Source organism: Phyllostomus discolor, chromosome 7 (genome assembly GCF_004126475.2).
Source record: "Phyllostomus discolor isolate MPI-MPIP mPhyDis1 chromosome 7, mPhyDis1.pri.v3, whole genome shotgun sequence".
Lineage (NCBI taxonomy): Eukaryota > Metazoa > Chordata > Mammalia > Chiroptera > Phyllostomidae > Phyllostomus > Phyllostomus discolor.
In genome coordinates, this window is record NC_040909.2 from 66,615,337 (window position 1) to 66,641,574 (window position 26,238).

At 42.1% G+C, this 26,238-nt stretch overlaps 1 non-coding gene and 1 pseudogene across 1 annotated transcript; one reads left to right on the top strand and one right to left on the bottom strand.

Annotated features, from left to right (window-relative positions):
- Nucleotides 1–22,929: 22,929 nt before the first annotated feature.
- On the bottom strand, nt 22,930–25,586 carry LOC114501361 (annotated as a pseudogene).
- LOC114502162 lies at nt 24,294–24,395 on the top strand. Its single transcript, XR_003685016.1, has one exon. It is a non-coding gene; the product is annotated as a U6 spliceosomal RNA (small nuclear RNA).
- Nucleotides 25,587–26,238: the final 652 nt, after the last annotated feature.

Consider the following 26,238-nt stretch of genomic DNA (forward strand, 5'->3'; position numbering starts at 1 on the left):
TTTCACTTGCATAGCCTTTACTTCTTCCTATATTTTGTGACCATACTCAACCATTTCTGTGAGCATCCTGATTACCAGTGTTTTGAACGATGCTTCTGATAGGTTGGCTATCTCTTCATCCTTAGTTGTTTTTTTGATGTTTTGATCTATTCTTCATGTGGGCCATATTTCTTTGTCTTGACCACTCCTTTGTATTGTAAGGGGTGGATGATTAGGTATTTGACAGGGCAGGGCAACCCATGTTGCTGCGTTGTGGCACTGTGTGTGGGGAGTAGTCAGAAAGGTAACAATGCTGCTCATTCAGCTCTCTGCCAGCTTTCAATTGCTTCCCCCAATACCCACAAGTAAATTAAGCCCTTCTGGTGCTGATTCCTGGGTGGGTAGGTTTTTCTACATTCCAGGACCCAATTTAACTATCTCCAATTAACTCTCCCCGTGAGGCTGGGAGTTTCTCCCACTGCCACAACAGGTTTTTTACAGCTAGAGGTTTTGAGGCTTTCTTTTCCCCGTGTTGGAACCCTGAGTTGCGCAGTCAGTCTCACTCCCTAGTTTTTTTCTCCCAGTTTATTATAATGTAAATGTGGGACCACCCTCTCCTCCAGCTACTAGCCTTGTGTCACACCCAATCTGCCCTTGTTGCCTGTCTCTGCTCCTTCTACCAGTCTGAATGAATGTTTCTTCCTTAACTCCTTGGTTGTCAGACTTTCATACAGTTCAATTTTCTAGCAGTTCTTGTTATTTTTGTTCTTAAATTTGTTGTTGTCTTCTTTTGGTTGTGTGGTGAGGCAAAGTACACCTACTATGCCTCCATCTTGACCAGAAGTTCCTAAATCAGTCAACTATTTTGGAAGCCTTTACGAAACTGACTGACTGATAAACAATTCTATTGAGTAGTAGAGTCAGGACTTCCATCCCACATCCAGTTGCTCCACAACTAGATACCTCAGGGTACAGTTTGGTTAAAGTAGTACTTAAACAGTTTAGTAACTGTTTAAGTAGTCAAATGTTTTATGAAAATAATGACCTCAGTGTGTTTCATTTCACTGTGCTTATGTTTCTGGCCCAGAGTCTGAGGATAACCAGATCTTCAGAGTTGGAACCAAAACTTGACTTGTGTTGGATAGACTTGTGTTAGATAGACAAATCTCTCCCCTGCCAATTCTTCCTCTCTTCCTCCAAGAGGATCAGATCTTAAAACTCCAGCATGAAATAAACAAAAGAGGGAAAATTCTTTTGTAAGCCCACAAGACCCAGTAAAAACAGAACCATATGCTGCAGAACCCAATCTGGAAATTCAGCTTAACATAAATATAAACTACCATCCTCAGTGTGCCAAGCTTTTATGAAGAAGATGAGCAACTGCCAACCCAAGTAAGAGGAAGGCCAAATGAATTAATGTGCCAAGCACATTTTAGAACTCACCTCCCCACATCAAATCATAAATCCAGTGTAAGTAAGGCCTGTGGATAAGGGCCTAGGAGATTATCTTTCATGAAGTTCCTTTTACTCATCAAGAGCCCAGGATTTAATGTGTGCATGTCAGAGGCTGAACTGACCGAGAACTCAAAGGGAGACTAACAACATTACCTGAGAATCAGCCCCTAAAAATAGACTCTTACAAGGGCATTTCTCTTTCTGAGGAATGGAAAACAGCAATATTTGGAAAAACATCGACATTTATACAATAGTATCATATGCATTTATTTAAATGGTGGGTCATTTCATTGCCAATTTGTGACATAAATACACTGATTCAGATGACAAAATGCCCGACCAAAGCAGCATTACAAAGCTGTTTCACAGAAGTGTTAATTCATGCTCTTTGGTTACTATCTCAGTAACTTATAAGCATGAGGCTGCACAGGCTAGACAATAGGGAGTCATCATTGACATTTCTCATTATGTACTCATTCTCTATGTATAATTTATTATGGAGGCTCCCTCATCCTATACCTTTCTCAGTCTGTTCTACATTTCTCCATGTCCTCTACCTGCTCAGATCTCCGGCCTGAAGAGCTGAGTCATCTGCACAGCATTATCCTTGCTTCTCATCTTGTCATGCCTCTCTCCCCTAATAAGTAGCATTAGTTTCTGCTGCAACAGACAAGCACAAAATAAAGGTTTAGTAAAGTGTGGACACCCAGCAGTGGTATGGTGTTTCTCAAATCACCAGAGATCTGCCCTTCATTCTGTATTCTGGCCATGTGGCTTTCTGCTCCTGGGTCACCAGGTTCAAAATGGCCACTGCAGTTTCAGCTGTTGCATCTGCATCACAGCTGGCAGGAAGGATAGAGAGCAGAGGAAGATCACACTTTCTTCGTAAAGGACCTTCCCAGAATTGTACACACAAACCTTTATGTTGCATTGTCCAAAATTTAGTGTCATAACCACACTTGGTGGCAAGGGAGACTGGGAAATTTAGTCTTAATTAAGTCATTTGCCCGATACAGTTCAGGGCTGTTATTACTAAATAAGAAAAATAGAGTAGAAATTAGGAAGAGAACAGAACACACTGGAAACTTCCTATCAGGGATCTGGTTAAAGTGTCTTAGTTTAGGTTCCCCTAAATCAGACCTTGAGGCTGTTTATGCTCCTCCCTTTCACGCTGTCTCAGCCAGAATAGGCTCTTTATACCCTATGAGGCCATGCTCATGGAGGCCTCACAGATGTGGTAAAGAGGTTAGTTTGCTTGTTTAATTTGATTGGAAACCACTATAGAGTTTAAGCACAAGAGTGACATGATCAATTGTGGTTGTCAAAGCCCACCTTGGCAACTCTAGAACAGAATGCAGTGAGGCCAGAAAGAAGCAGGGAGGCCACATAAAAGGGCACTGTAATACTTAAGGGATTGCTGACAGTGTCTAGACAAGGATGGTAGCAATAGAGAGGCTGAGATGTGGTTGAACTTGAGTCATATTGTGGCTATAGGGCCAATAGTACTTGGATATGGGTGTGATAAAATGAGGTATGGTTAGAAAGGCTTCAGGGTTTTGGAGAGAGATGCCACTCACTGAGAAGGCACTTGCTGGGAGAAGAGCAAACCAGTGGATGGAAAAATCAAAAGTTATTTCCTAGCTGAGTCAGCAGTGCCTAGCAAACATCCAATGAAGATGTCAGGTAGGCAGTTGATACATTGTGTCAGGTATGCAAAGGTAGGGTCTGGGCTAGATGTATAAGATTTTTGGATTCATAACACATAATGGAATTTAAAAGCATGAAATTGGGTCACATCACCTATGGAGAGTATAGATGAATGAAGAAGATGGGAGAGGAGGTAGGCAAAAGAGGAGGAGTTAAGGACAAAGCCTTCATACAGTCCAACATGAACTCCATGTATGAACTCTGGGACCAAGGATATGGATCCCTGAAAAACTCAATTCCTTCATCTGTCAAAGGGGAGCATGTGTGGGAACATGCACGAGACACTGCATAGTACTTTATAAATGGAAGACAGTTCTTATGTCTGCATCAAAAGTCAAACAATTTGAAACACTGATTACCTTTATCTAGTCAACCAAAATGTTTTTTAACCAGCTGTTATAAATGTATTTTATGCTTTGGTTGCATTTAATGTAACACTGTTTTGTCCTTGTCTTGTTTTATGTGTTGGTTTATGTGTTTAGGTATCATCCATGAAACACCAGAAAAATGAAAAAAATTATATTAGAAGTGTTCATAAAACTTTTCCTTATGGGTCTCTTGTTTTATGTTAAAATTGACTTCCCTAAACATCTCAGGGGACATGATTTGGAAGATAAACATCTAAAAGAAAAGGAGAAAATGTCTTTTTTTATATTAAAGGTTAGCCACCAAATTAAAAAAAATTTCCCTGCATATCATAATTAAAAAATGACAAGGAAAATGGTCAACATTTCTTGAGTACTACCATATACAAAGCACTGTGATGATTATTGTATACATTATATCATTTGATTTTTTTCCAACTCTCATATGAGGTGGGTAGTAAATATGTGTTTATAATGGGAGAACAGACTCAGAGAGCTTGAGTAACCTGTCAGACTAGACAGTGGCTGAGCCAAACCCATGTTTGGTTTGCCCAAAGCCCATGCACTTATTCTTTCTTTCTACATTCATAATGCAATCTACCTTTGTTTTGTATTGGGTTATTTAATTGCCGATACAGCAAAATTACCACAAATTTAGGGACTTAAAACAGTACTAATTTATCTTACAATTCTGTACTTCAAAAGCCAAATATGGGTCTTATGGGCTTCAATTAAGCTGTCAACTGGGTTGTATTCCTTCTAGAGGCTTTGAGGATGAATCCATTTCTTGCCTTTTCCTTCTTTTAAGATTCTTAGTTTCTGATTTGGTAGGTCTTGGGTGAGACCTGGGAATTTGTTCTTCTGTCAGGTGCAGCAGATGCTGCTGATCTGTGAACTCACTTTAAGAACCACTGATGAGCAATATGTTCCTTCTGTTAATAGAGTGTGTATTATGTTTTCCAGTTGATCCTGGATTTATTCATGGCTTTAACTGAAACAGCACACCACCTGGGTCCACCAGTTTGGTTTGATATGTTGAATGCAAGAAATCACATCAATACCCTCTTCTAACCTGGACCTGCCCAGGAGACTGGATCACTGCTCCTTGTCTAGTGGCCTCTTCTAGCAATTAAATTGCTCTAGCATCTGCTTCCATTGTCACATCTTTCCTTCTGATGCTAACCTTCCTGCCTCCCTCTTATAAGGACACTTGTAGTTACACTGAGCCCACTGGGATAACCCAGGATTATCTTCCCATCTCAAGATCCTTCATGTAATCACACCTGCAAAGTCCACAGTTTCCAGGGATTTGATGTGGATATCTTTGGGAAATGTTATTCTGTATATCATACCTACTAAACTGCTCTGTTATGTTACCATCTTCCCATTTGAAGAACAAAATGGGATAAAGCATTTCAAGGTCTTCTCTCAGTGGCAAGTTCCCTTTCTTGACCTTTGCCCATCTATATCTGTTAGTGTTTTGACATAGAAAACATGGGCCATGAGTAGAATCAGGTCCCATGCCTCTTTATGAACTGATCCCTTCAGTTACCTTCTTCAGGTTGGGTACTAGGATATTGCAGAAATGTGGGGCTAATGGGTGCCTACCATCTGACAGTCTGGAGACTGGATTGCTTCCACTTTTAAACAGCTCTCCTCATCCCCACACCTTCCTCCTAAGGCAAGGGGAGAAGAAAGGAGAGTCTCCTGACTGAGGGAAGGGAGACTGTCTTGGCATTCAAGGCCCTTTTTGGTCTGATTCTGACTTTTCAACCACTGTTCTCCATCCCCAATTATGTGGCCGAGCTCCACAACAGCAAGCTCCTCTCCAGTCCTGAACACACCCTTCCCTTTCACATATCACTGCCGTTGCACACACACACATCTCCACATTCAATTGCTCTGGCCTCTTTTTCTGGGTGAGAACTTCCTTATCTTTGAAGATGGCCCATGTATTGTGCCCTTCAGGAAACTAAGTTGATTCCTCTTGTCACGATTAGTGGGACTGTCCTCTGGGTTTCCAATCACTTTATTCATACCAGCTTTTTAAGTATATTTTATTGATTATGCTATTACAGTCTTCCCAATTTCTCCCCTTTTCCCCTCTCCACCCTGCACCCCCAACCCTCCAGCATTCTGCTCCTTAGTTCCTGCCATGGGTTGCACATATAAGTAATTTGGGTTCTCTGTTTCCTATACCATTTTTTACCTCTTCCTGTCTATTTTATACCTACGAATTAAGCTTTTTTATTCCTGATACCTTTCCCCCTCATTCCTCCCCTCCCCATCCCCACTGAAAACCCTCCATGTGATATCTGTTTCTCTGATTCTATTTCTGTTCTAGTTGTTTGCTTAGTTTTTGTTTTGATTGTTTTTCTTTTTTTAGGTTCATTTGTTGATAGCATGAGTTTGTTTTCATTTTACTGTTCATAGTTTTTGATCTTCTTCAATTTCTTAGATAAGTCCTTTTAACATTTCATGTAATAAAAGCTTGGTGGTGATGAACTCCTTTAATTTTACCTTATCTGGGAAGCACCTTATTCACCCTTTCATTCTAAATGATATCTTTGCTAGGTAGAGTAGTCTTGGGTGTAGGTACTTGCCTCTCATGACTTCAATACTTCTTTCCAGCCCCTTCTTGCCTGCAAGTTTTCTTTTGAGAAATCAGCTAATAGTGTTATGGGCACTCCTTTGTAGGTAACTCTCTCCTTTCCTCTTGATGCTTTTAATATTCTCTCTTCATCTTTAATCTTGGGTAACTTAATGATGACATGTGTGTTGTATTCCTACTTGGGTCCAAATTCTTTGGGACTCTCTGAGCTTCTTGGACCTCCTGGAAGTCTATTTTCTTTACCAGGTTGAGGAAGTTCTCCTTCATTATTCATTCAAATAAGTTTTCAATCAAATAAGATTTCAATTTCTTGCTCTTGTTCATCTCCTTCTGGCATCCCTATAATTCTGATATTGGAACATTTAAAGTTGTCTGTCACAGAGGTTCCTAAGTCTCTCCTCATTTTTTTTTTTTGAATTCTTGTTTCTTCATTCTGTTCTGGTTGGATGATTATTTTTCCTTTTGTTTCAAATTGTTGATTTGGGTCCTGGTTTCCTTTCTGTCACTGTTGGTTCCCTGCTTAAATGAAATATTTTGCCTTATTTCTATTTGGGTATCTTTCATTTGTTCTTTCATTTTGCAACCAAGCTCAATCAGTTCTGTGAGCAATTTGATTACCAGGGATAGGTTGGTTATCTCCTCATTGCTTAGCTTACTTTCTGAAGTTTTGCTCTGTTCTTTCATTTAAGCCATATATCTTTGTCTCAGTGCACCAGACTGGTTGCACTGAGACTTGGTCTGGTTGGTCTGGTTGACTGTTTTTTAATTCCTTGGTTGTCAGAGTTCCATGCAGTTTGATTTTCTGGCACTTCTTGTAGTTTATTAATTTTAGATTGGTTGTTATCCTACTTTCAGTTGTGCAAGGAAGTGAAAGGTTTCTACCTATGTCTCCATCTTGGGAAGAACTTATTTGTCTCATACCAACTTTTATACATGGATCCTTCTGCTACAAATGCCTTAGCTAAACTCAAATTAGGGTGATATAGGAAACTTACTGATGTTCAGGAGTGCACCTGCTTCAAGCATGGCTGGATCCAGGGTCTCATACAATACTGTCCCATACAATACTGAGAGTTTCCTCTTTCTTTTTTCTGTATTTCCACATCTCTTAGTTCTCTCTTTTTCTTCATGACTTCCATGCAGTTTTAGACCATGAGTACCATCTACACATAATCCCAGTTTAATAAGCCTAGGGGAAAACAAGACCTCTCTCTTAACACACAGAAGTCACTCCTAGGGAAGCATTATTGGCCCCGTTCCTCCCTTGCCCATCAGTGAACCCATCACTCTGGAAAGAGAGGAGAAAGTCCTCTGTCATTGGCCACCCTGGGTAATTGGCCCAAATTTGCACTGAGAAAGCAGGGCACTTCAGGTCAGATTCAATGAGACCTACAGTGTACAAAGGGGATGCCCAAAGAAACATTCTGAACAGACCAAAATCACAGTTGCCACAGACCTTGACAGCCTGGGGTAGCACTTACCACTTTGTATCATCCTTTATCTGTTTATACAATTAGCTCTGACTTACAATCATTTCAATTCTACTACATTACCACATACTCTTTACTCATTGAACAGATATTGACCAAATACCTACTGAGTGCCAGACACTGTGCTGGGCACTTAATTCAATGCTGACTCACTCCTTACAACAAGCATGAAAGCTGGGATCTTTTGGCAACCCACACCAAAGAAGTGAGGCTCAGAGGTATCACATGACCAGCAGAGGCCACATATCTGGGTAAAAATAATGGCAGAATTTGAACCACAGACTAGAGTCTTCCCACTGCCCTGTGTGAGCTTAGTGAGGGCACAGGGTGAGTCTTGTTTACCTCTCTATCTCCTCTGGTATCTAGCCCATTGCAGAGTACCCAACAGGTGCTGTATAGATGTTTGTTGAAGGTGTGCATAAAGTAGTATCTCTCCTCAGAAGACCTGAGGCTTCTCTGCCTAAGATATTCAGAAAGGAGATATAGCCAAGTTAGTAGGTTCTCAAGACTTGCTTACAGAGGACATGAAAGGTGATGGGAGGAAAGAAAGAACAGGAGCAGAGTCTGTGTCTCAGTTTTGCTGAGATTCTCTTACTTATTCTGGTAAGAGTGTTATAGATAGAATTATGTCTCCCTCCTCCGCAGTACCTCAGAATGAGACCATATTTGAAAATAGTCTCTATAGATATAATCAAATCAAAATGAGTTCATTAATATGGGTCTTAATCCAATATTACTGTTATCCTTTCAAAAAGGGGAAATTTGGACACAAGCACACATAAGGGAAAATTATGTGCACACAGGGAGAAGATGGCCTTCTGCCAGCCAAGGAGAGAGGCCTGGAGTAGGTTCTGCCTCACAACTGACACTGCAGACAACTTGATCTCAAACTTCCAGCCTTCAGAACTGTGAGACAATACATTTGTCTTTTATAAGCCACCCAGTCTATGCTCTTTTGCCATGTCAGTCTTAGGAAACTATGCCTATAGACATTATTTATGTGCCAGTACTTTCCATTAAAGTAAAAAGATCCCCCAATGAAACAATGAAACACTAATGAACACTTAGCAAATAAATCAACCAAATTTTATTTATAGTCATCACAATGTTCCCTATGGCAGTTAGAATAATGGGGCTTCATTTAATGACAGTTAAAAAAAAAGGATTCCAAAACTTTCTGCTCTTTCACCTTCTACATAAAAAGTTCACTCAGGGGATCTACCATATGAATCCAATTTTACCTGGAAACAGCCTTACCTGAATTGGAACAGAAGACCAGAGACAGACTGTCTGGAGCCCATTTGCATGCTGCTCCCCATTCAAATAGTTCAGTAAGAAAGCCTGGGGCTGCCAAGGCAGAGCGGAAGTCCCTCTCATGACAGTGTGGCAGGTACTGAGGAGAGGCTTGGAGGACAGACAGCCTGGGCTAGAATCCCAAACCCCTGTTTTAAGCCAGGCAAATAATTTAACCTTTCTGAGCCTCATTCTCCTTACCTCTAAGGTGGTGATAACAATAGTTGCCTCATAAAGCTGTTGAGTGACGTGACAGCTGCCTATGGATGTGCCCACAGAGGAATAGGCTCACTTTACTGCCCAACCCCTTCTCACAACACCAAGTGTCTTTCTGCATTAGGTTCCAGGGCTTTCTGTGCAGCAGGAACTTGCTGGGCTAGTACTGAAGTCCAGGCCAGAACAGCAGAGTCCCTGGGTGCAACTTTTTTCAAATAAGTTTGAAAGCAATGAATAGGAGCTCTGCTTCCTTGTCTTTCAGGGCAGATTTTATGGAGGCATTCTCTATGCTTCTCAGAGGGCCCACTGCAATTTGGCCCTGGGGCCTAGAGCAGAAAACTTGAGAAGTCCCTTATAATGTCCTGGTCTCTTTCTCCATGTCACTCTCTCCACTCCACACCCTCACTCTTGCTTCCTGGGATCTCCTCTCAAGCAAAACCCTTACATCCAAATCCTTGCCTCAGCTCTGCTTGTAGAGGAATTCAAAGAACAAGATTAAAAATCACAAGCAAGTTTAACAAATCCCAAGCAGGCAATCAACAAATGCTGTTGTTATCATTATTTTTCTGGAGCCTAGCACTCACAATCACTGGAAAATCTTGTTTCTAAGGTGCGCTATCTCATGGACCTAGCTGGTTCCCAAGGGGGTCAATATATTTTAAGTGGCAGGCTTATAATGGCCTGACTCTACCTGTAGATTACTGATACCTGGTTAAGCCAAAATTTGTTCAAAGTGGAAATTCCTAGAAGGACTTGGTATTTCATCAGGTCAGATGATAGCATTTAACCTCCTAAATGTGTAGAGCTGCAGGTGTCTAAAATTATAAACTTACCTGTTGGTTTTTATGTGCTTGGGGTGGGGGTAGGGGAGTTTGCACAATAGCCAAATATAAGATATGATATTTCCAGTGCACAGAAGAATTTTTACTAGACCTTTCCAATACTCATTTAGCTTTTTATAAAAATAGTTATAGGCAAATGACCTTGTAATAGAAATGATTCTAGATTTTGCTATGTGACAAGTCTTTTGATATTAACTAAAGACTGTGAAGTACCACCCACAGACAAAACACCAAAATTAGGTGTTTTAGGTCCAGTTCCCCAGAGGCTGACCCTGAGTAGGACTATTCTCTTGGGATGACTTGTAAGGAGTGAGTGGAGAATTGGGAACACATTGAGAGAGTGAGTGAACCCATAGTCAAGGAGCAGCAGAATCCTCAGTGATGAGTCTAGAATCTTCCTTTCCTCCTATGAAAACTTCCTGGGCATTCTACTCTTCCTTTATTGAAAAGAAACCTTTTGAGCACCTAGTATGTGTCAGGTATTGTGCCCAGTACTGGGAATGTAAAAGAATAAGGCAGATACAGTTCTGGTGTTTATGAAACTTGAAGAATTGTAGGGAGGAGAGACTTTGAACAGGCAATTATAAGTGGAGCTAATCCCATGAAAGAGGAAGCTCAGGGGGATGGGAGCTCTCTCCATGGGAGGCAAGGCCATGAGAAGACTCAGGAGGAAGCTGAAGTCTAAAGGATGAAGAGTTAGCCAGGCAAAGTATTGGGGGACAAGTGCTGCAAGTGGAGGGACCAACATGTACACAGTGAGTGGACAGCATGGGTGAGGAAGGGTAAATTTGCAGACCTCTTAGTCCAGGGCTGTGCCTCTCCTCTATCTACCTTTGACATTTTGTAGATAATCAAGACCAAGATTGGGACCTGGTAACTCTCATCAAGCCTGCACATCTGTACTACTTGGTAGCACAGATTTTTCAAAATTTTGTAATTATTATCTCATATTTGAAAATCAAGGGATTTCAAATATAATCTGGGTATCTGGCTTTTCAAAAAATCCAGGCACATTGCTACAATTCCTACAGAGTGACAACTGGATTGGAGCCACTGGCACCTGCCCTCTTAGATGGGACACATGCTCCTCATTTTGTCCCAATTCCCACCACCCCCAGCTGCCTCATACCAGGTCTGACTCACTCACTCATATTATCTGTCTGGCCAGTGCAAGCATTTGACTTGGCAAGTCATTGACTTGACTTCATGACCAAGCAAAACTCATGCCACAAAAAAGGAAGTAGTTTTAAGATTCTGAGAGAAGAGTAGTTTATGTTGTTCCCAGTCTCCAAAATCAAATGTGTACCACGACAGAGACTATGCTTGCCTAGAAAGTTCAGTTACCATCACCCAATCTGCTGAATCCCCTGTTACACTTCTGAAACCCGACACAAAGAGGATGCTGGCTGAAAAGAAGACTCTTCTGGGGCCCTTGAAGAACTCCTGCCTTGTTTGGGGCAGCAAAGAAAGCCTTTAGAGAGTGACTTAGCTAGAGCTATGCCCCCAAAGGATGCTTTCTTTTCTTGTCAAATCAGGGCTTTTCTCTCCAGAAAATCAATTCAGTGGTTGAAGGCTATTCTTATCAAAAGTATGTGCCAAAGGATATAAGATCCAAATGATACTGGTAAGTGTTTCAGGAAAAACATCAATTTGAATGTCAGAGAAATTATGTGTTTTAGGTCCAGTTCCCCAGAGGCTGACCCTGAGCGAGACTATTCTCTTGGAATGACTTGTAAAGGGTAAATGGAGAATTGGGAATATCCTGAGAGAGTGAGTGAACCCAAGCAAAGTCCTAGGGTTGCAGCTGTGGCCTCTAAATTAGCCTCAGAGCTTGCCCAACCAATGCAAACATATTGGTCATTGGTTAAGGGCTGTCCCAAGGGAAAGTAAATTCTGAGGCCAGCCACTGAGGCTGGACTGAGATTATGGCTTCCGTTGTCAGCTCACACTGGTTGTTTGAATTTTGCCTCTAACTCTCACTGGGTGTGGCCCTTGGGCAAAGCACATGAGCCTGAGCCTCAGTTTCCTAACCTATAAATGGATGAAATATTTGTGAAACTTATACTTAAGGCACTCAGCATAGTGGGTGCTCAACAGACATCTCTCTCAATATAATAATAGTAATGATGATGATGATGATGATGAAACATGGTAGATACATGGTAGATTCAGCCTTTTTCTACTTTACAATGTTCTGTGGCTAGTCCTGGGAAAAATTCTTCTGGGAACATTTTCATTTCCCTCCTGTTCACTTTCTCTGCACATCTTCTTCTCTCTCTCACTCTTTCCAATCTCTCGTGTTTAGAATGTGTTCATGAATCCTCTGTGAGACTCTCTACAAACACAGATTCTCATGCCCCACCCAGGATACCTATAACAGCCTGTCACATGTGGTTCTGGGGTGGGCAGAGCAGGGTCTGTGGCTGCTGGCAGTTGTTTAACAAGAGCTCAGCCATGGGGCTGGTTGGTAGCATTTTCCAATTTCCATGCTATAAAAATTCCAATATGGCCAATATCAAGCTGTGGATGTGACACCACTGAATGTAGAGTTGGAAGGTGATGCCACTCAGTATCACGTGGTATTGTAGATCCAACAGGTGAGCACATAGAAAAGGAATAAGAAGTAAACTAGTTAGGAAATGATAAGTGTTAAGTATTTATTACCTTTGCTTTTAGTATAACTGATTTCATTGTGAGATTACATTGTTGAATATTTAATGCTTGTGCTTTTCATATTGGCTCTCAAAATTATTGAAAATTTAACAATCTTCTCTTGTAAGTGGGTTGTATAGGCCAAGCCAACACAGAGCTGTGGGAAGCAGAATTGAACTCTGCCTATGAGAATTGGATGAATACTTTGGTTCCCCTCTCCCTACTAAAGTGTGCATACTTGAAAAATTTTACCAAAATTCTTGCAGATAGTAAAGCCATCACAAAATCCATCAAGAATTTTTAGAGGGATCCTGCTCCCCGATTCCTTCCTTTGCTGTCAGAGCATCTTGAGGGCTATGAGAAGGAGGAAAGGAAGAATCAGCATAGTTTGGGTAAAGGGATTTTGAGGATTCTTTCCTCTTTCTTAGTTCTCAGCTCTGCTACTCTTAAAATTATTCCAGAGTTATTGGGGCCCACCCAGCTGGTACTACCTCATCAGACACTGGTAAGAGAGCAAGTCAAGAGAGGAAACAGGTTGTCTCATCTCCCTTCTCTGCATCCAGCTGGAAGGTGAGCTGTTCTCACTCAGTGAAGGGCTTAGTCTGGGTTACCTGCACTTTGTTTGAAGCAAAAGAGAAAAAGTCACTGCCTTTTACAGACTCAAGGTCTTAGTCAGGGACACAAATACAAGAAAGGCAAACAGGTACCATTCTTCAGAACTATCAGCACATGAAAAGTGGGGCAGATGGATGCAGCCACTACCCTCATTATACATAAGAGGAAAGGAGGCACAGCAGATAAAGCAGACTAAGGTCATGCACACAGCAGGACAGCCAGGGTTCAAAGGCATTGAACAGATGTTCAAGTCAGGATCAGGTCTTAATTTTTCTCCTGTTGTCTTTACATTTACTCTTCAACAGCCACTTGTTCCCATTTACAGGTGAGAAGATTAGGGTAAATAACTTCACAGCTCAAAGCCTCAGGAGAGGGCAGCCACAACTTAGTTGGCTTCTCTCCTGACTATAATGACTCCCCAGCATAAAGATTTCAGGGTTTGCAGTCTTTTAAGACTGTATGTCACTGAGGGTGGAAGGAAGAGAAAGAGGGAGAGTTCTGGGTAAACTGAGATTTTAAGAATAATTACATAAGAAAGCAGCAAGGCCTTGAGCAGCAGCATAAACCCTTGGGCAGGCAGGATCTTGCTCAGTAAGCGGAAAATCACAGGAGGGAAGAGAGTATAGCAGTGCTAACTCCCTGCACTGTGGCTCAGTGTATTGGATTTCCAGAGATGAGCTCATGAGAGTTATGTCCCTTGTTCTCATGGTAACCGGGCCCACCACCTTCCCACTCCCTACTTCCAGTTTCTCTAGGAATTGGGAGGCAGTGACAATGCTCTGCAGTTACCATTGTCATATCCATTGTTCAGACTGGTACTCAGTGGTAACCATGGCACCTGGCCCTGGGAGCAGTCATTGAAGAAGATGTTCATCCCACCCAGTGAGCGGGTTGACAAATGGCCATACTATACCAGGGCATATTCCCCAACCCCAGGAGACAACTCCATGCTGTGCAGGTCTCCTTCCACTACTACTGTAGACTTCTTCAGCTGAAATTCCAGTTCTATTATGTGAACAAAATTGGGGCAACTTAACTTGAACCCACTCTGAGCAGTGAACTCATCTGTTGCACAGCAAGCATTGGGTCATCATCATCATTATACCATCATCAAAGAATGGCTGATGTGAAACCCCAGTGAATAAATCACACAGATCCTGGCCTGGCCTCTATAACTGAGACACCCTGCCAGCCTCTCTGGATCCATTTCACCAGTAGGATGTGAGTCCACAGCACTTCATGGTGTTGTGGGTTAGTTTAGGTTTCCCGGAGAGCAAAGCAAGGACTAGAACACACAGATTCATACTCTGAATGATGGACAAATGACCTGGCAGGAGATGAGGTTTAATCTTACCTAACCTGTGGAGAGCTTTTGCTTGAATTCCTATTTAAGTTGTGGCAATAATAATTGTTACTTGCTCAGTGAGCACCAACTATGTGCCAGGCACTGTGTTTTGTGCTTTACAGAGTTGGCAAATTATGGGGGCTGGGCCAAATCTGGCCACATCCTATTTGGGTAAATAAAGTCTTATTGAAATCCAGCCACATCCATTTGTTTACATATTGTCCCCATTGCCTTCATGGTGCAAAGGCAAAGTTGAACCACAACAGCAACTTATGGAGTGCAAAGGCTAAAATATTTACTATCTGGTTTTTTATAGATACTTGTTGCCAACCCTTTGTTTGCACAATGTCTTATTTAATTTTTGTCAGATTGCCTTGTAAAATAAGTAATATATTTGTCCCTTTTACAGATGTACAAACAAAGGCTTAGAGCTGTGATTTTTAACCAGTATGCCACAGCACACTGGTGTGCTGCAAGAATTCTTAAAATGTGCAATACCTGACTATTTAGTCAGAGGCATTGACTTCTTCCTCAGATTCTCAAATTAAAAAAATGATGATATTCAACACAACAATAGCCTTTCAGTGTGAATGAATCAAAATTGTACCTATTTTGGGGGGCATGCCCATATACTGCAGCATCACCATACTTTGTTGTTTTTGAGAAATGCAGAATCTTAGGCTTCATCTCAAACCAGCTGAGTCAGAATCTGCATTTGAGCAGGGTCCAAGGTGCTGTCCATGAATATTACAACTTACGGCCTGCCCTTCATAATACACAAGGCCTTTTCTGTCCCAAAACTTGGAGCTTGGAGCTAGTTCCTCTAGCTGGCTCACCGCTTGTGCTGTTCTCATTTCATAATCCAGGTCATTTTTTACCTCCATATAGGTACACACCTTAGCTATAGGTCCAAACTCCTAGGCAGCAAATTCCCCACTGCGACCCCTGGATTCTGCCCACAAAGCTGTCTGCAATACTTCTGCTCAGCCAGGTTTCCTTTCTCCGAATTCTCCTCCCTCCTTCCCTCTCAATACTCCTTGCTGCCCCAGGCACTCCCATGAACAAATCTTCCCATTCACAGTGCCCAGTGCTCTAGCCACTCACCAGCTCTGGTGGATGACACCTTAATGTGCTCATCCTAGTTGAGATGCATTGGAGTGAAAAATATATGTACACTCTTTGAAGACTTGTAGAAAAAAGATAATGTAAAATACTCATCAATTAATTTTTTTAGTATGGACAACATGTTGTGGAAATGATATACCAGATATTTGATAGGAAAATTTTAAAAGTTAATTTTACCTCTTTCATATTTTAATATGGCTACCAGAAAAATTTTAATGATATACGTGGCTTGCGTTATACTTTATTGGACAAGCATTGGTCTGGCTGGACAGTGTGAAGGTCAAGGGTATAGATTCTAGAGTCCAAACTGCCTGTATTCTTCCTAAAGAACAATTAATCTGACAACACTGTTAAAATGGTAAGAAAGGCAATATAGGGCATTATTGCAATAGGGGAGAGCAGAACACACAAGTGGAACTTACATCCAATAAGCAGGTGAGAGGGCCAGTGGATGCAAAAGTACTAAGGGAAGATGTCTAGGGCAGGGGGATTTTTGCTAAACCCACCTAATAGGACTCTTGCTAGAAGCAGGCTAAGGACTTAAACATCAAAGATGAAACTTGTTCAGACATTAAGAGTAATCATATATATAGTATTCTTTCTAAATGGACTCAGTAGGACTATCCACTAAGACTGGGCTGGACAGGCCCAATTTGGTCAAGGAGAGAGTCTTCATCAGTTCAAATCCCAGATCCCCTACTGTCCAGCTGGGATTCCATGTTAAAACTGGATAACCTCTCTGTGTCTCATCTAGAAAATGATGATCACAAACATATGCACCTCTAAGGTTACTGTGTGGGTAAAAGGAAGTGTGCTAAGCTCTTACCACTTTGGCTGGCACATAATAAGCACTCAATATATTTGAGCTTTTGTTATTGTTTTTCCCCCACCACCTAACATGCAGTAAAACACAGATATTTGGGAAGGTTGATTCTGAGACATCCAGGAATTCTGGATTCTGAGCATGGGAAACAATGACACAGATTCCTGGTTTTGTCCTCAGTCACATGTTAACAATTATTTCTATAATTCTCTGAAATAACTTTTCCAACAACATGGCCATTTCACCAGGGAACAAAATTCCCACCATGTACTGAGTTTCACAGAGCTAGGATGCTGGTCATCTCTGCCATGCCCCACCCCAAGCCCCACTCACCCTCAATAGTCCCAGACACTCTGTCAAAATCTGTGACTCATCAAAATGGCAACTGGATGTGGGTCACAGACTTTTGGATTTTTCAGAGTTAATTTGTAAATGCCAAGGTTAGAGTAAACTTAAATGGTGTTCTCTCTTTCTCTCCCCACTCTATCTCCCACCTTCCCAACTTGAAATCCTGGTAACCCAAGATTGGAAGATTGTAATGCAACATTTGTCATGGGCAGACATGGCAAGACCAGAACCATTGATCAAGTCAGGCTATTAAATATCAGTCATTGTTGAGATAGGCAGCTTAATCTCCAGTGAGAAGATTTAGAATTTCCAGAGCGGAGAGAAGTCCATTTGTTTTTTTTTGCCAGCAATCTAGCTCATCCTATTAGAAAGGCTTAAAACACATCAAAACAAAGACAGCTGAATAGGACACCCATACTCACAGGTAAAAGTCGGCTCCGTTTATTGGACCCAGATGTAAATTTTGTTAAAGTTCATACTCTCAATCTTTGAGAAAAGGTTTTTCAAGACATCCTGTACCCAACAGAGACCTGCAAAGAAATATTCCTTTGCTCTCTGTTTACCCTTGTTAAACCTCCCCTTGCTTGGGTAGCTAGAACCTTCATGTAAATTGTTCCCTGATTATAAGATACATTAGAATCATTCAGACATCTGCATTAAAATGCAGGTTCCAACCCTGACTTTGTGTGGCTCAGTTAGTGTGGGCATCGCCCTTCAAAGCAAAAGGTCCTGGTTCTATTCCTTGTCACAGCACATTGCCTGGCTTGTAGGTTTGGTCCCAGGTTGGTCACATACTAGGGCAACCAATTGATATTTCTCTCCTCCTCTTTCTTCCTCCCTTCCCCTCTCTAAAACTAAATAAGTAAAATCTTTTAAATAAATAATAAAACAAATAAGTAAAATGTAGTTTCCAGGGTCTTACCCCCAGGTTTAGGAAGATAAAATAGCACCCAGATGATCTGTTTTTTAATTAAAAATTAATTTAGGTGAGGCAATAATTATAGGAGCCCTCATCCCTTGGTCCCTGCAAAGCTGTAGAAATCTAACTGCACAGGGCTTGTCACCCAGTCTGGCAGGGACACCAGGGGAGGCAGGTGTGAAGTCTGCAGAGGAAGTTTTTACCCTCCCTTCTCCACCCCAGCAAATACCTGTCTTGGCCAGTAGGAAGAAAGTCTGAGTTGCCATTGTTTCTTGTGTAAGAGCAAGAAATCTGTTTTGAGCATACTTTACACAACTGCTGTATGTTATTTTGAATTGCTTTATCATTGTCATTGATTGTGGAGACTGAAATGAATCTGGTCCAATCCCTGGGTCACCCCCCCCCACTCTTAATCATTCCCAGGTCTACTGCTCCAGATTCCTTTTCTGCTAGGGCAGCAGATCTACACCTTTGTGTCCAGATGCCCTGAGAATCACCTGGAGGCTCCTTTTTTAATGTCAATGCCCAGGCTCCAGCAGAATCAAGAAGTCTAGGGAAGAGTGGGGCCCAGCAGTGGTGTTTTTTTCCCACCCCCTGGGTGATTTTAACAGTTGTCAGTGTTAATAACACTCATATGTGGTTTTCTGCCTTAGTGGCACATTGTACTACCCAGTGAAGCTTTAAAACCCTGATGATGCTCAAGTTCTCCTCCCACTCTACCCTACAGTCTAAATTAGTTGGTTTAGCATTCTTGTCAGATCCTGGGATATTTTCAAAACTGCACTCAGTTGAGGATCATAGTGTAGGGCCTTCCTTTCCACAGGGAAGGCTAAGAACAAACTCCTCATGGAGTCATTGTTAACTCAAGTGACATCTTCTGGCTTCTTTGCAGGCCTAGGAATGAAGGTTTGGCCCCTAGACTCTGCAATGCCTGAGGACTAGGAGGTGTTCCACTCAGGTGAGGCTCCATACATTTTGTTAACAAGTTGAACTTGCTCAGCCAAACCCTAACATTCAATCTTGAATGCAGTGCCGCTCAAAGTGTAGTCCTGGAGCAGCAGCAGCAGAAGAAGGAGCAAGGGGAAAAAGTTAGAAATGCAAGTCTGTGAGTATCACCTCAGACCCCTAACCAATAGGTGGGGTCCTGCACTCTGTGTTTAGCAAGCATCTTGAGATGATTTTGATGCATGCTCAAGTTTGGAAACCATGGCTTTAGTATGCACAGAGTCTCCCCAAAGCTCTATTAAAATGCAAGATTCCTGTACTCATTCCCAAAGAATCTGATTCTGGAAGTCTAGAGTAGGAAACAGGAATCCCTATGAGTATCCAGAACCCCAGGACAAAAGTGGTTTCAGGGACCCACTTTGATAAACCCAATAGAATCTGATCACCCACATAGACCTGCATACATCTGGTCATGTTCCCACAGGTCTGTGAGGACTCCTGTCCTCTGTCCCAGCCATATAGCCTCACCTCAGGCAAGAGTATCTGGTATCTTAAGTTCTCACCACTGCCTGGCTTTCCCTAGAAAATGGATTGCACTAATCCAGTCAGTGAGCTGCAGAACTGGTGTGCCAGCACCACAGGGTCTATGTTTATGTAAGGAGCTCTGCCATAGGTTCCAGGAGGATAAAAAGCTCCACTGACTTCCTGAAGTGCTGGTCTGGACACCCTTATTTGCAATAATGCTCCTAGCCACACACTTAACAGACAGACATCCCAAAGAGAATGATTATTTGCTCTTGCCTTCCTACACAGTGCATTTTCAATCACAGAAGTCATGCTTGCCACGAGCCTGCTCCCATCAGCAAGTGCTTCCCACAGGCTCTGCTCTTGCAGCCCACACATTTACCAAGGACAGTGCATGTCCTCAACAGCTGGCTCATCAGCCTTCTTTAGAGTTCAGTGTTTGGAGGTTAGCAGCCAATGAGGAAGCCTGGCCTCTTTGTTGCTGCCTCAAACTTTCAGGATATCTTGACCCTTGCTCTCGATTGCTGTTATCTTTGAGGGCACTTGCCTTTGAGAAATGATAACTGCTCAGCCAATCTTTCTGGAGCACTGTTATGAACCTTCTGAGCCCATTGATCCCTATACCCAGTAGATGGTATATCCTCAGACATGAATTGCCTTTGTTTCCAAACATGTGTTGCTCATTTGGCATCCTATCCATGAGGGTCGCCTTATTTCAGTACTGTTTTCCAGAAATGGAGGGGAAGAGCCTACTACCTCACAGGGAGGACACAGCCAGGATGAGCTGCTGGCCACACCAAAGAGGGACGCTGATGTGTCCTGAGCAGTTACTACACATCAGGCATGATGCTAAGTGCTTTCTCATAACTGTGTAATCCTCACTATAGTTTCTGGGTTCTGGGTGGAATCATGATCCTCACTTTGCACACAGGGAAATCGGAAACACTGAGAGGTTAAACAGCTTGCCCAAGAGCTCTCAGCTTCAAAGTGATAGAGCTGGAATTCGAACCCAGGCTCTTGCATATTCAAGCCAGCTCTCTCACTAACTGGCAGTAGCTTCTGTCCTTGATCTTTTCTCATTTGGGCTGGGGACAGAAGGACACTGGGATCATACAAAGAAGAGTTCATTGGCCTCTAATGATCCTTACCAAAGGATTTCACTTCAGAAATATATTTATTGACAAAAATGCCACATATGACTAGTTTAAATTTGAATTTTAATCCTGAAATTTATTTTAGTTATACACACCATTTGATTTATGTGGCTAAAGGGACAAAAAATCATAGTTAATATTCCACAGCTTTTTCACTGTCCAGCTTAATTGAGATATACCTGTACATACTCTTGAACATGGTAGGATATAACCAGGGTTCCTGCTGGCTTTTGATGATTCCTGTTCCATAAATCTTAGAAGATGGAAGTAATCTCCCAAATTAGATTTCTGATTGTTAGGAGTTGTGTTTGTCTCCTATAACAAAACTAAAATACTGTAGTTCAAAACATAGTTTACTCTATTACATGAGAATTTATTCTTTACAACAGTGTTCTCAATGTTAACATATTAGAAACAACCAGAGGAGATTTTTTTTAAATTATGAAGCCTAGGCTACCAAGAGACAAATTACATTAGCACTTCTGGGGGATGATACCCAAGCACCAATATTTTTCAAAACTCCCCAGATTATTCCAATGTGCACCCATGGTTGAGAACCATCACTCTAAAATAAAGCAAACCTTAACATAAGCATTCCAGTGATGATATAGTGGTTCCATAAAGTCACCCTAGGTTCTTTGCATCTTTCTGTACTTCCATCCTCAGCATCTGGTGCTTATTCTCAAGGTTACCACACATTCCAAGATAGCTGCTGAAACTCCAGCCATCATCTCTGCATTCAAGATGGGAGAAAAAAGGAAGGAAGGAAGGACCAAACGACGTAAATGCCTAGCTACTGTGGAATAAATTGTGTCCCCCCAAAATTTATATTTTGAAGCCTCAATCCCCAATATAAGTTTATTTGAAGATAGGGCTTTTAGGAGATAACTAAGGTTAAATTATGTCATAAGAATGAGGTCTTAATCTGACTGTATTTGAGGCCTTATAAACAGAAGAGTAATAGATATTTTTCTTTTTTCTCTCCATAAGACCAGTGAAGATACAATGAGAAGGCAGCCATCTGCAAACCTGAATGAGTTATCTCATAGAACCAAGTTGGTTGGTATCCTTATCTTGGACTTCCAGCTTCCAGAACTGTAAGAAAATAACTTTATGTTGTTTAAGTGGCCAGACTGTGCTATTTTTATGGCCAACTAGCAGACTAAGCACTTGCTGAGTCAGCATCCTTACATCACCCTTCCTAGAAGTTTCATTGTGCTTCTGTTTCTATCTCATTAGCTAGAACATCATCATATGGCCAACCCAAACTGCAAACAGACTGACAAAAGCAGTATTTTTGTTGGGTTCACTGCCACCTCAAAGAAAATCAGGGTCTATGGCCAAGGAAGGAGCAAGAAATGGGTATTTGGTGGCTGGGAGTAGTCTTTGTGCCCCTTGAGAAAGCGAGATGGTGAGAAAGGGTGGGACAATGAGAGAACACCAGTAACAAAGCAATTAAGCTGAGTAAACTTGTATCACACATCAGGGAGAGCACCAGGAACAGAAGGCAGGATTCCTGGATTGGACCAAGCATTCCAGTTCCCCTCTGCAACATCACAGCTGTTGATAAAGAGGCCCCATGTGGGGTCCAGCTGTTGGAAGAGCAGCCTTTCTCTTGGCTGGGCCTTAGGATAACAAATAAGTTTGCACAGGGGTCCTTGGACAAACACAATGACTCAGACAAGCAGCATTTTTGGGAACTTTATCATATGCACTGAGTATGATAAACTACTGGGCAAGCCTTTTCCAGGCCAGTATGAGAAGGGCTTAGTAGAAGCTGGAGAAAGCTGAGGTGAGCAGATGTTGGAACATGCATTACCCGACATACTGATCAGTAGCTTCTCTCCTCCATTCACTGAGTGAAGATCTGAGGACTTATTCAAATAATGCTGCCATAGAAAATATTTAGTGCTGAATAGACAAATGAGGTCCCTGAACCCATGGAGTTTACCTATCAGGTTGGGAAGACACACATTAAACAAACAACAAATAAGAGTTTCAAATGGGGTAGTAGAAAGGGGGGCAGCAGTGATAGATGTCAGGGGTTCTCTTTGGGGAGGAGGTATTAGCTTAGAGTCAGAAGCTGAATGATGAAAAGGACCTGGACACAGGAGACTAGGGAAAGAATGTTCCAGCCAAAGTGTGAAGGGAGCTGAGCAGAAAAGAAACTGTCATTGTGGAGCACTGTGGACAGGAGGTGGCTAGGAGGCCAGGTCAGAGCTAGGTCATGGAAAACAAAGAGACAACAGGGCAAGACTTTGGAATTTCATGTAAGGGAAATGGGGAAGCTACTGGACAATTTTAAGCCAAGAGAGAGACACCATCTGATCACTATTTATTTATTTATTTTAAGAAAACAAAATGTATTTATTTAATATATTCATCACAGGGGCTCAACCAGAGACTTAATTTAAGCAGAAACAAACAAGTTGAAGGCAAAACAAGTTGAAGGCAGACACAGAGTTCTATACAGAAATCAAGGCAAGGACAGACCATCTAAGGAGGAAATAAAAGGTGGCACCAAGAGAGAGGCTGAACAGCAGGGTCAGGTTCCCTGGCTGGAGACCTGCTTTGCATAGGTTTCTTGCAGGTACTTCTTCAATGCAGTGGAGTTTTTCCAGAGCTCCACAGGATATATGTTCAATGGGCTGTTGATGTTGGGTTTTCCTAGCAGGCTATGGATGGAGGGAAGGATGGTCTTGACATCGTGTAGGGCAGATCACTTGTTCTTCAGGACGTCTAGACAGATGTCACCCTGGTGTCCACGCTGAGGTGGCAGCAAGGTGTGAGAAACTTCACCAAGGTTCATTGTCTAGGAAGCCTAGGGGGAATTTATACCTCAGGTCTTCATATACTGAGCCAGCTGCTGAATGAATGGTCTCTACCCATTTGAAAGGTCGTCTGATTCACGGAAGGCAGAAATTCCTTTGTCATCAGATCTCCTGAGGGTCACTAGTTCCTGCTGTAAACTCTTGCCCACCAGGCCCCAGGTGTCACCTACACTGGGCTAGGCTCCTTCACCATTGTCAGTTGGATCATGGTTCTGGGAGGCCATCCATGTAGCGCTGGCAGGGACACAGGAACTCAGAGAACATGACTGTAACTGGCCTGATTACTTTTTAAAATATCCCTTTGGCTGCCATGTGGAGAGTGGAAGCAGGGAGACCAGTTTGGAGGGTTTCCTGTGGTCCAGACAGACACAACTGGGGGTTAGCCTTGAAAAAAAGCGTTGGCAAACTTGAACCTGCGAGTGACTGCTTTTCTCAAACAAAGTTTTACTGGGACATGGACATGCCCAAACTTACATATTGCCTATGGCTGTTTTTATACTAAAGGTGAGTTTGAGTGACTGTAGCAGAGACTGCATGGCCCTCTGGACTGAAAATGTTTACTCTCTGGCTTTTACAGAAAGTTTGCCAATTCCTGGACTAGAGAGGAGTGAAGGTAATGGGGAATATGTTGCCTGGGGAGAGACTGAGATGTATTTTGGAGGTAGAGACAGGATTAATTAAATTGAATATGGGGGAAAGGGAAAGACGGATTCAAGGTCTAGGCTTTGGGCTTGAAGATTTGGTGGATAGCAATGCCATTTACTGAGATGAGTATGATGTTTGGGAAGAAAACCAAGAAGTCTTCTGGGCATGCTATGCTGAGAAGCCTGTTAGGCACACTGACAAGCAGAGAAGAGAATATCTTCCTGCACATGGGTCTACTGGATTCTCGTGCCATTACCATAACTCAGTGACTATTATGAAATTGCTCAATAAGAGGCTCAACCTTCTCATTCAGAGGATCATGGTCATTGGAAGAGTCAAGAGCCAAGGGACAGACATTCAGAGGTACTTACACATGGGCCCACACTATACTCAGAAGAAAAAGAGGATGCTCACTTCAGCAGTCCATATACTAAAATTGGAATGATACAGAGATTACCATGGCCCCTGCACAAGGATGACACACAAATTTGTGAAGCATTCCATATTTGGGGGAAAATATATTTGTCAATGATACCTCGGACAAGGGTTTGATCTCCAAAATATATAAAGAACTCACACAACTCTGTCCAGGAAGGCAAACGACCCAACTAAAAAATGGGCAAAAGTCTTGAACAGACACTTCTCCATGAGGACATACAGATGACCCAGAGACACATGAAAAGATGCTCAGCATCACTAGCCATCAGAGAGATGCAAATTCAAACCACAATGAGATACCACTTCACACCAGTAAGAATGACCATCATAAACAAATCAACAAACAAGTGTTGGAGAGGATGTGGAGAAAAGGGAACACTAGTGCACTGTTAGTTGGAATGCAGACTGGTACAGCCACTGTGGAAAACAGTATGGAATTTTCTCAGAAAACAAAAATGGAACTGCCTTTTGATCTGGCTGCTCCACTGCTGGGATTATATCCTAAGAACCCTGAAACACCAATCCCAAAGAACCTATGAACCCCAATGTTCATAGCAGCACAATTTATATAGCCAAGTGCTGGAAGCAACCTAAGTGCCCATCAGTAATGAGTGGATCAAAAAACTATGATACATTTACACAATCGAATACTACACAGCAGAGGGAAAGAAGGAGCTCTCACCCTTTTCAACAGCATGGATGGAACCGGAGAGCATTATGCTAAGTGAAACAAGCCAAGTGGTAAGGGACAAATACCATATGATCCCACCTTTAACTGGAACCTAATCTACAAAAGAAAAAAGCAAGCAAAACATAACCAGAGACATTGAAACTAGGAACAATCTCACAGTAACCAGAGGGGAGGTGGAGGGGGGGGGTCAGTGGGGAGAAGGGTTTTCAGGAACAACTATAAAGAACACATGGACAAAACCAAGGTGGAAGGTGGAAGCAAGGGAGGGAGGTGGATTTGGCTTGCATGGGGGGAATTGGTGGGGGGGTAAGCACAGACAACCATAATTGAATAACATAAAATAATTTTTTAAAAAAGGTAGCAAGGAGACATAATGTGATTAGAGTTAGTTGTAAATTTGGCCAGAGGGGCCAAGCAATGAGTAAGGTTGATTATACCATTTTACTAATTAGTAGAATTAGTACCAGCATGAGCCCACTTAAATGGTACAAGTTGAGAGACTTTGGGCTTCAGCTTTACCTCCAAGCAGTTTCCCTCTCTGAGCTAGATGTCATTACCTCAGATGCATACATAATTATCCAAATCATATGAAGTCACCAGTAAGACATGAATATTGTCATTCACCCTTCCAAATACCACCATCTACTCTCTCACCCAAGTTACAACCCTCAGAATTCTCCTCCTCTCTATATTTCTGTCTGTTTTTCTTTGCTTTGAAATGTCTCCCAGATCATTAGTCCTCATCCTTCCAGCCTTGACCAAAGTACAAGCTGCCTCACTGGTCACTCACTGCAGTCCATTCTGTGAACCCTGAGAAGTAAGACCCCTGCTCCTTCTTCTAGTGGCTACTGGGCTCAAATTTAAAAAAAAACACAACAGAGCTTGGCAGCCATTTTTGCACAGAGGCCTTTCACACAAACTGTACTTCAGGGAGAAGCCTCTGTGCTAATCTGTCAGCCTGCACAGTGTTTGTGCTATCTGAGCCAGCACTTATAAATATTCACTGGAATTCTATTTCAACTAATAAGATTGAGTCTTTTCCCATCTAATCAGAGCTGCACAGCTCAGAATGGCTCTATTCTGACCAATCAGGACAGTGCTTTTGGGCCAATTAAACTGAGGATTTGGAACCCTTATTTTCAAGAGGACAGACCAATCAGGAAGCAGGAGTGGGGACTCCTGTCCTCTGGCCCTGGGAATGTACTTTCTGTTTCCATCAGAGAA